Source organism: Drosophila albomicans, chromosome X (genome assembly GCF_009650485.2).
Source record: "Drosophila albomicans strain 15112-1751.03 chromosome X, ASM965048v2, whole genome shotgun sequence".
In the NCBI taxonomy this organism is placed as follows: Eukaryota; Metazoa; Arthropoda; class Insecta; order Diptera; family Drosophilidae; genus Drosophila; species Drosophila albomicans.
This window is the reverse complement of record NC_047627.2, coordinates 29,686,062-29,694,627: the sequence shown is the minus strand read 5'-3', so window position 1 is coordinate 29,694,627 and position 8,566 is coordinate 29,686,062. Positions and strand designations below refer to the sequence as shown.

Below are 8,566 nucleotides of genomic sequence, written 5' to 3'. Positions count from 1 at the left end.
CGCGGCCAAAAAAAAAAATAAGAAACCCTTTCTCGCTCGAAAAAGAAATGGAAAATGGAAAACAACGTTTACACCCCGTTTTTCGGTTTTTCGTGTCGGATCGAGAGAAAGTCAAACCGCGAAGAAGCAAACTCACAGCGGGCTACGTTGATCCTTTCGAAAATATTTACTAAATGTTTTGCCTTTTTCAGCTCGCTATCAGCGCCCGAAAATCTCACAACTTAAATGTGGGCGTGTGACTATTTTTATTGTGATTTGATTGAAGAACTCGCGATCACTTTCACCTTGTGATCACCACAAAATAGAGCAATAAATTCTTCGTGTTGACATTGATTTAGCTACGCCTCGAACTCGCTCTCGACACAGAAATTTATGATTTAATTATTGTTTTCATACGCTGTGTCCCGCTGTGTGTTCACGTTTTATCAGACATTTGATCAGACTTTGACAAAACATTCGAGCCGAGCGGATGCATAAATCGATATGAAAATCACCAATTATCTTATGCAATGCGAGTGTGAGAGAGTGAGCAACAGAATGCAAGAGAGAGACACGCATATTTCATAAGCATTGGCAAACTTGTTAAGCGCCTCGAAAGAGATCTTTGACGTTGCCGTGGAGCAGCGAGGAGACACACAGCATTGCATAGCATAGCATGATGATATACAATAATCGAGCACTGCTCGCGATCAGAACACAAGCTAAATATTCCCGTTCTCTGCTGCCAAAAACAGAACGAACAATGAATGTTCTAATGAGTGAATATAGTTGAGGGAGAAAACTATTCAATTTAATAAAGTTACACTGTAGCTAGTTCAAAAGTTGAACTTAAATCAAAATAATTTATCAAGAATTCAATAAAGTCGATTTGTAGTAATAATAATTGTAGAAGAATTTAATAAAGAAAATTTGTTGGAAATTTGTTGTGTTCATAATTTGAAGCACAGAAACGCTAAATTAAGAGAGATATGTTTAAGCATGAGGAAAAAGAATAGAAATACACTTATCCATGATTTATGCATTAAAAATTGTCGTAAAATAATCATGGCACAATAATATAAAACTGTTTAAACTGCTATTCTTCTAAGTATATCAAATAATATGAGATCCCACAAAGTATTTAAATGCAGTATAATAATATTCAACTTACACGCAGCAAAAGCAAAAGTTAGCTCCAAGAAATTATCGCAAATGCTGAAATTAAAAAGAAGAAAAAATTATATCAATATTTATTTTATTTACTTAATTAAATGGTAAACATAATTTTAGGTAAACTACATAAATAAGCTGCTTAATAATATAAATATTATTATCAAAGTGTTCTATACTATATTTCTCTATGCAAACATTTCAATCTATAGTCTAAAAAAGTTTGTTAAGTTAAGATATAGCATTACTAAGCACAAAACTCAGTTGTATTTGGCTGCCTTGATTGAGTTATTTCCTCATTTATTTACGCGTAGTTTTAGTTGCTTCCCCGTCTATAAATTTCTAATTAATTTTTGCGTACAACACTTGTTACTCTTAATTCTGATGCTTCAGTTGTGCAGTGGACTCGCAGCGGAAGCGCAAAGCAAAATGATGACGATGATCAGATGAGCTTCGGCGATGCAAATGCTGCGCAGAGATGACGACGACGACGACGACGACGACGACAAAACAGCCAACAAAAGTCGGAAGATGATGACGATGCTAACGATCCGACGACTCCTACAAGAAGAGCCCGTTAGTGTGCGAATGTCTGTATCTGTTTATGTGTGTGTGTGTGTTTGTCTGGTCAGCGCCCTTTTGTTGCGCTGTGGCAGAAGACAGCAACAAATGCGTTCATTTCCCTCTCAAGTCAAATATACAATGATATAATAAATTGAATGACATTCATAAATAAACAATATAAGAGCAAAAGCAAAGACGACGACGACGACAACGTTGGACTTGGACTTGGACTTGGACTTGAGATTGGGAATCGCAATCGGAATCGGGCGTAGGCTGTAGCCCGACTTTTTCTCAGTCTGTTTTGTGGGGAGAAGAAGCGTAATGAAGACATTAAATGTGCTGAGCGTTGCTGCGTCTGCAACGATTCGCTTTCTCACACACACAGAGAGAGAGAGAGAGAGAGAGAGAGAGAGAGAGAGAGTGAAAGAGAGGAGGGAGTGAGTTGTAAGGGGCATTACATGCAAAAACAACAACTTAACATCATTATTAACAATAACAACAACAAGTGGCAAGTGGCAAGTGCAGAGCAAGAGCGAGAGCGAGAGAGATGCCCAAGATCAGCGACAGCTACCGCGGTAGCCAACTCTATGGAAATCAAAATGGGATGCGATGTGATTCCAATTGGATTTGAGACTCCGCTTTTTTCTTCTTTTTTGCTTTTTCTTTTCTTGATGTCTCATTTAACTAAGCTGCGGGGTAGCAGCAACAGCAGCAACAACAACAACAAATATTTGCCCGAAAATGCAATCATAATAAATGCGATCGCTGCCTGGGTGGTTGGCCCTGACGATCAACGACAACAGCAACAACAGCAGCAACAACAACAACGAAGACGACAACAACGACGACGATCAAGTTGATCATTATTATGAACATCATGATGCTGGATGCAGACAACGATGCGACGATGGACCTGCATAGAGCGATCCATTTGACTACTCGGGCGGCCGCATTAACATACACTTGGGGAAGCAAAACGTTGAAACGTTCGAAATCTCGTATGTGGATCATGCGATTCGGAATTGTGGGTTCTGAATATTATGCGCGCTTTTTGATGAACCTAATTGACAACTTTTGTCAGCACTGTGTGGGGATTATGATTGCTTTTATGCTAAAAAAAAAAAAAAAAAAAAACAAGGAAAGAGCAAAAAAAAACTCGAGACGGGTTCTTCCCGCAACTTTTGTTCCCCCATTCACTTTGCTGCTGCTTTGTTAGTTAAATATATTTCGCATGCTCTCGATTTGGGTGCATTCGTTTATATGATATGTCGAATCAAAGCGCATCATTTTGATTGATTTGCGGCAGACGCTGGAGCGCGGGGCAGTGAAGTGAGGGGGAAGGGGAGGGTAGAGGATGCTAGTAAAAAAAACTGGCGAAAAAACAAAAGAAATCGATGAAAATTGCTAACAAAAACAAATGACTTAGGCAACGAACTTGATTTGCAAAATGACTTAGGCAACAAACTTGATTGGGCAAGTGACTCAAGCAAAAAACTTGGCTTCCAAAGACTTTGGCAACGAACTTGACGAGTGAAAAGACTTGAACAGCGAACTTGTTGTGGTAAATGACTGAGGCGACGAACTTGGCTGCACAAATGACTTAGGCAACGAACTCGACTTAAGCAACATACTAGACTACACAAATGACTTAGGCAACAAACTAGACTACACAAATGACTTAGGCGACGAACTTGGCTTAAGCAATGGACTAGACTAAGCAAATGACTTAGGCAATGAACCAGATTGATTAGATGACTTAGGCAACGAACTAGACTGCGAAGATGACTTAGACAACGAACTTGACTTAAGCAACGAACTAGACTACACCAAATGACTGAGACAACGAACTAGACTACACCAAATGACTTAGACAACGAACTAGACTGATCAGATGACTTAGACAACGAACTAGACTGATCAGATGACTTAGGCAACGAACTAGACTACACAAATGACTTTGGCAAGGAACTCGACTGCACAGATGACTTAGACAACAAACTTGACTTGGGCAGCGCTCCAGACTGCACAAATGACTTAGGCAGCAAACTTGCGTGACCAAAGAAATTGCGATTATTTTAACACTCACACTTCACGCATCTGGAACAACAATGTGGACTCTCAATAGGATGTGGACATGTGACAAAAGTCAAGCCTCTTTGGCTTTGCCGTCGAACTAGATCAGCGGATTTTGGTAAATCTGTAAACCGTGAAATACTGGCGACAAAGTCAAGCCTCTAAAGCAGAACTAGATCATCCGATTTGTTGAGTTTTCAAAGATTTCCACATGTGACAATGGGTGATGTTGGTAAACCTGCGAAACCGCTGAACAAAGAGCCAAGTGTATGACATAAATTGGCTCAATTGCAGTGACTAAACTAGAGCACTGCGATATACATATACGTGTGATCTACATATATCTGGTGTTATCCGAAGATCTTTAAAACCGCTTTGCACGCCCCGTGAAACAAAAGGCAACTTAATTGCCATTGACAAACTAGACTCGGGATGGGAATTTGGCTAAGACCTAAGACGATTTGCTCGCACTGCGCCCACATTATGTACACACACATATGTGACATTGTCTCGAGTGCTGCGATCGCCTTCTCCTTCTCCTTCCCCTTCCCCTCTCTCCTCGTCTCTTTCAACTCGCACAATGGCCGGAACAATGACAATTGCCGCTCGGCACGCACCAACTGAAAGACAACAGCGAACAGCAATGACATTCTCAACTACCGCTGACCACCGCTCGAGGGAGAGAGACAGAGAAAGAGACAGAGAGAGGGAGAAAGAACGAGAGCCTGGACAGCTCCTGGAATTTGCGGCCAACAACAACAGCGGACAAAAAAATAAAATGTAATTATGCGCGCGCCCCTAAAAAGTGGGCGTTGCACAGTAGTCTCTGGCTGCCAACGCCGTCGTCAACGACAGCGACAGGCACACGGACGGACGGACAGACGGACAGACAGAGAGATGAACTTGCCACTGGCGGCAGTGAAAGCCACAGCCACAACTACAGCGCCTGCTCTACGCACCCAGTACAGTGGTGCAGAACTATAGAAAAAGGCTATGCAAATCTGAATAATAAAGTAACAACTGATGAAACACAGCAAATGAAAGGAATGGAAAGGGAAAGGAAAGCAAAATTGAGTGTATTAGGAATTTTCTGCTACAGAAATAAATGCTTGAAGTAATATAACTAAATAAAATAAACATATAAGCAATACCAAAAAAAAATATATATATTAAAAGTCAATATCAAATATATTTAATTATTATACCCGCTACCTATCATAACGTTGTACTTCCAGGATACATACATACATACATATGGTATGTTTTGAATGTATCATTATACCAAATATAGTCCTTGGTATATCTGTAGTATTTTTACGGTATATTAATTCAGGTATATTATGAATGTAGTTCCATATCATTACACAAAATATATCATTTGGTATATGTTAGTATTTTTTTGGTATTTTAATTCGGTATATTTTAAAAAATACCATACTGATTTGCCTTTATTTAAAATGAGTAGCGTTTATTTCAAAGTCGGGCACACTTAACAATGCTGTTGTTAAATGCATATTAAAATCTAACTTGGAAATATAATCAAATATTTTTCTTTTTAAAAATTCAATATGGAATTTTCATAAAAATATAGTATGTAAAGTTTTAAGTATTGACAGAGTTAAACATATATTTAAATAGCAAATACCAAACCGAAGATCTTAAGCAGCCTTTAGTGCTTTAGAAATAAGTTGGTGCCTATTTTAATTTTATTTACCCTTTCAAAATAAATAAATAGCAAATACAAGCTTGTGTAATTCAAGTTTGACAAACAATAATTTCCAATTTTCACCAAGTAATGTTAAAATTAATTTTGCAAGGCTATTTATTCGCATTCAAACCTCAATTTTTAGTGCATTTTAAAATTATATTTCAAATTTATATTTACTAAAATAAAGCCTTGAGTGTCAGTGTGCGCGGCATGGGATGATGAATGTCCACGATCGAGGCAGTGGGACAATGCTTTGGGCTTTTCTCACGCTGTGTGTTGAGGCGTCGTCTCGTATGTTAAACTGTCGCTTGCAGCCAGAAGCGCAATTAAACAAATTGCGAGCCAAACACAAAAACAACAAAGAAAACGAAAAGCGTTTCGAAATAAGAACTTTATTTCATGTCGTTCTCGTTTTCTTCGTTTAATTCTCGTTTGGGCAAAGAATTTTATTTAATTGTTGCACAAACGACTTAATTATTTTGGCAGCCAGCCCAAAAAAAAAAAACAAAAACAAAAAAAAAAACAAAAAGACTGAAGGAATTGAAATGAAAAGAAGAGAGACAGACTGCTGAGGAGGCTCACCATATAATATATGTCTATAGCCAACTGACATGAAAGGATTCTAAAGCTGATTCCCAACATCTCGTACTCGGTATCTGATGACGGCCAAGAGATGATTTCAGGATGTGTTTTGCCTCGGGCTGAACTGACTTTTCGTATTTCTTTGACTTTTTTCGCTGCTGCAAGCTGATGATAAACATCAGCCGAGTTTGAAGAGAGACTTGAGACTCGTGTCGACGGCTCAGGTTACACACACTAGTCACACACACACGCACACACACGCACGAAGATGTGTAAACAAATCCTAACATATGCATAGATATGTAAACTATATCCTGACCAACAACAACAACAGGAACAACTCTTGTCATTGTGTCTATTGATATTTTGGCCTGCATTCCAAGCATTTTCTTTCTTTCTTCTTTTGGCATTTTCCCGGAAAATGCGTATTTGAAATTTCGCCGACGCAAAATGAAAACGAAAATGAGACCACAAAACACAAATCTCACGCCTAACAAGACACATAAGCCGCATTTAGTTGCGGCTAAGCCAACAGCCAACTAGAGTGAGGAAACAGAGCAGAGCAGAGCAGAGAGAGAAAAATAGAGAATCTTCTACTTCTCGATCTCTCTAATCTATGCGGCAATCTTTAAGGGAATTTTGCATAATTTGCGGCTGCATTCGTAATGCAAATCCCATTTGCAAAAATCCACCAAAGACCACCAAAGCAAATGCAAATGCAGGCCCACAATTATGACATAAACAAAACAATCGCGATCAGCAAAGATTTGAAACCATTTACAAGCATCAAAAATAACATTGCAACTTGCTCTGAAAATATGCTGTAAATCAAATAACAAAGTAATTAGCTGAATGCTGAACAAGAACGAAATATTTGCGATTTGAAGAGCTTCAAAAATTAGAAAATATGTAAACGTAAATAATTCACAAATTTCAGCAAACAACTGACTTAGAAATATATTTAAAATCAAATTTATGTAGTATGATAAAAGTATCCCTTTATATCTGATAGCTAACTAATAAAGTTATTCCTTGTTTTTGAAATATTTGTTGCCTACTTTAACAACTGTAACCTTAAAAGTAGAAATGAATATTTAATAATAGAAACTTGCAAATTAGCTAAGACATATTTTATATGCTTTGCGTATATTAATAATAAAATAAAATTATTGTTATTGTATTTAAATTTAAATTTTAAACTCAGTTGCTTAGCAGCATTTTTGTGAGAACGAGAATAATAATAGATAAAAGGTTTAAAGCATTAAGACATACATTAAATCAAAGTTTTTTATAGATATTAAATAAATCTAACGAGTACTTAACTTTTTCATTTACAGTATATTTTAAATTAGAAAGATATCAAATATTTGATGTGCCAATTGAAATTTTGTTAATTTGCCAATTGTCTTAAAATAAAACATATTTATAAACATAATTGTTTAATGCATTTTGGAATTAAGCAAAGAGTAAAAGTAACTTCAATTACTACTGACATTATTCATTTAACGCTGTTGTGGAAAGTAAGTTTACATGTTAAAAATATGTCAGAATTTAGTTCTCTTGATGCTGAAAGTCCAACTAAAAATTGAGAGTAAATATAATAATGAAAATAATTTCAAATAATTTGCTTATTCGAATTTCTGTAAGCAACAGCAAAAATCGGAATAATTTATAGTTCATCATTAATAAATCTTGTAGTTTAGAATTAGTTATCTTAAATCATCAAATTACTTAAATAAATAAAATGTTTTCCAAGTTATTTGATTCAAACAATTTTCTAATCGTTTTCCAAGAATTCATCGTTTTTAATTGCTAGTTAAAGCGAGTTCATAACTCCTCTTCATTCCTACTTTTCGCTACTCTTTTCTCCTCATTCCTCATTCCGCATTCCATGTTTCCCTTTGCAACTTGCAACTTGCAGCTTTCCACTCATTAGTCCAGCCTGATTAGATCTAAGTGATGTCGCAGCAGCCGCCCGAGGTGGCAAAGCGTTTGTAGTTACGAGTACAAACAAGTTGAGCGACGCCCCAGCCGAAGTTGCTCTAGTTGCAAGTAGAAGCCGAAGCCCTTTGGCAACATGTTGCAAGTAAACACAAGTGTGCAACGTACGAGTGTGTGTGTGTGTGTGTGTGGCTTAATCATAGCCATCAGCGTAGACAAGCTGCAACGCAATGTTGCACATGTCGGGGGCGTCGCCTGTCAACTGCTGTTTAATGTCTTTGATTTCGTGCTTGATTCCAATGCAACAACAACAACAACGACGAGGTGTATTCAAAGGTGTGTGTGTGTGTGATGGGGTTAGCAACGTGTCGCGCTTGGGTTTCTCTTATATTTGCTTGGCGCGTCGCATGCCACAACATGCCACATTGAGGACGTGCTGCTGTTGCACAGTTGCACCTTGACTGCAACCCTCTCTCTCTCTCGCTCTCTCGCTCACTCTTCGTAGCCCTTTCGAGGCCAGCTTGCTTTGCCTTGACAGCTGACAACAAA

The 8,566-nt window shown here is 37.7% G+C and overlaps 1 long non-coding RNA gene across 1 annotated transcript in view; it reads right to left on the bottom strand.

Moving 5' to 3' along the window:
* Positions 1–1,150: 1,150 nt before the first annotated feature.
* Positions 1,151–8,566, bottom strand: part of LOC127565177 (uncharacterized) — a 56,155-nt gene continuing 48,739 nt past the window's right edge. Inside the window, exon 3 of the long non-coding RNA XR_007954564.1 lies at positions 1,151–1,194. This is a non-coding gene — a long non-coding RNA (uncharacterized LOC127565177). The remainder of the gene's footprint in view (positions 1,195–8,566) is intronic.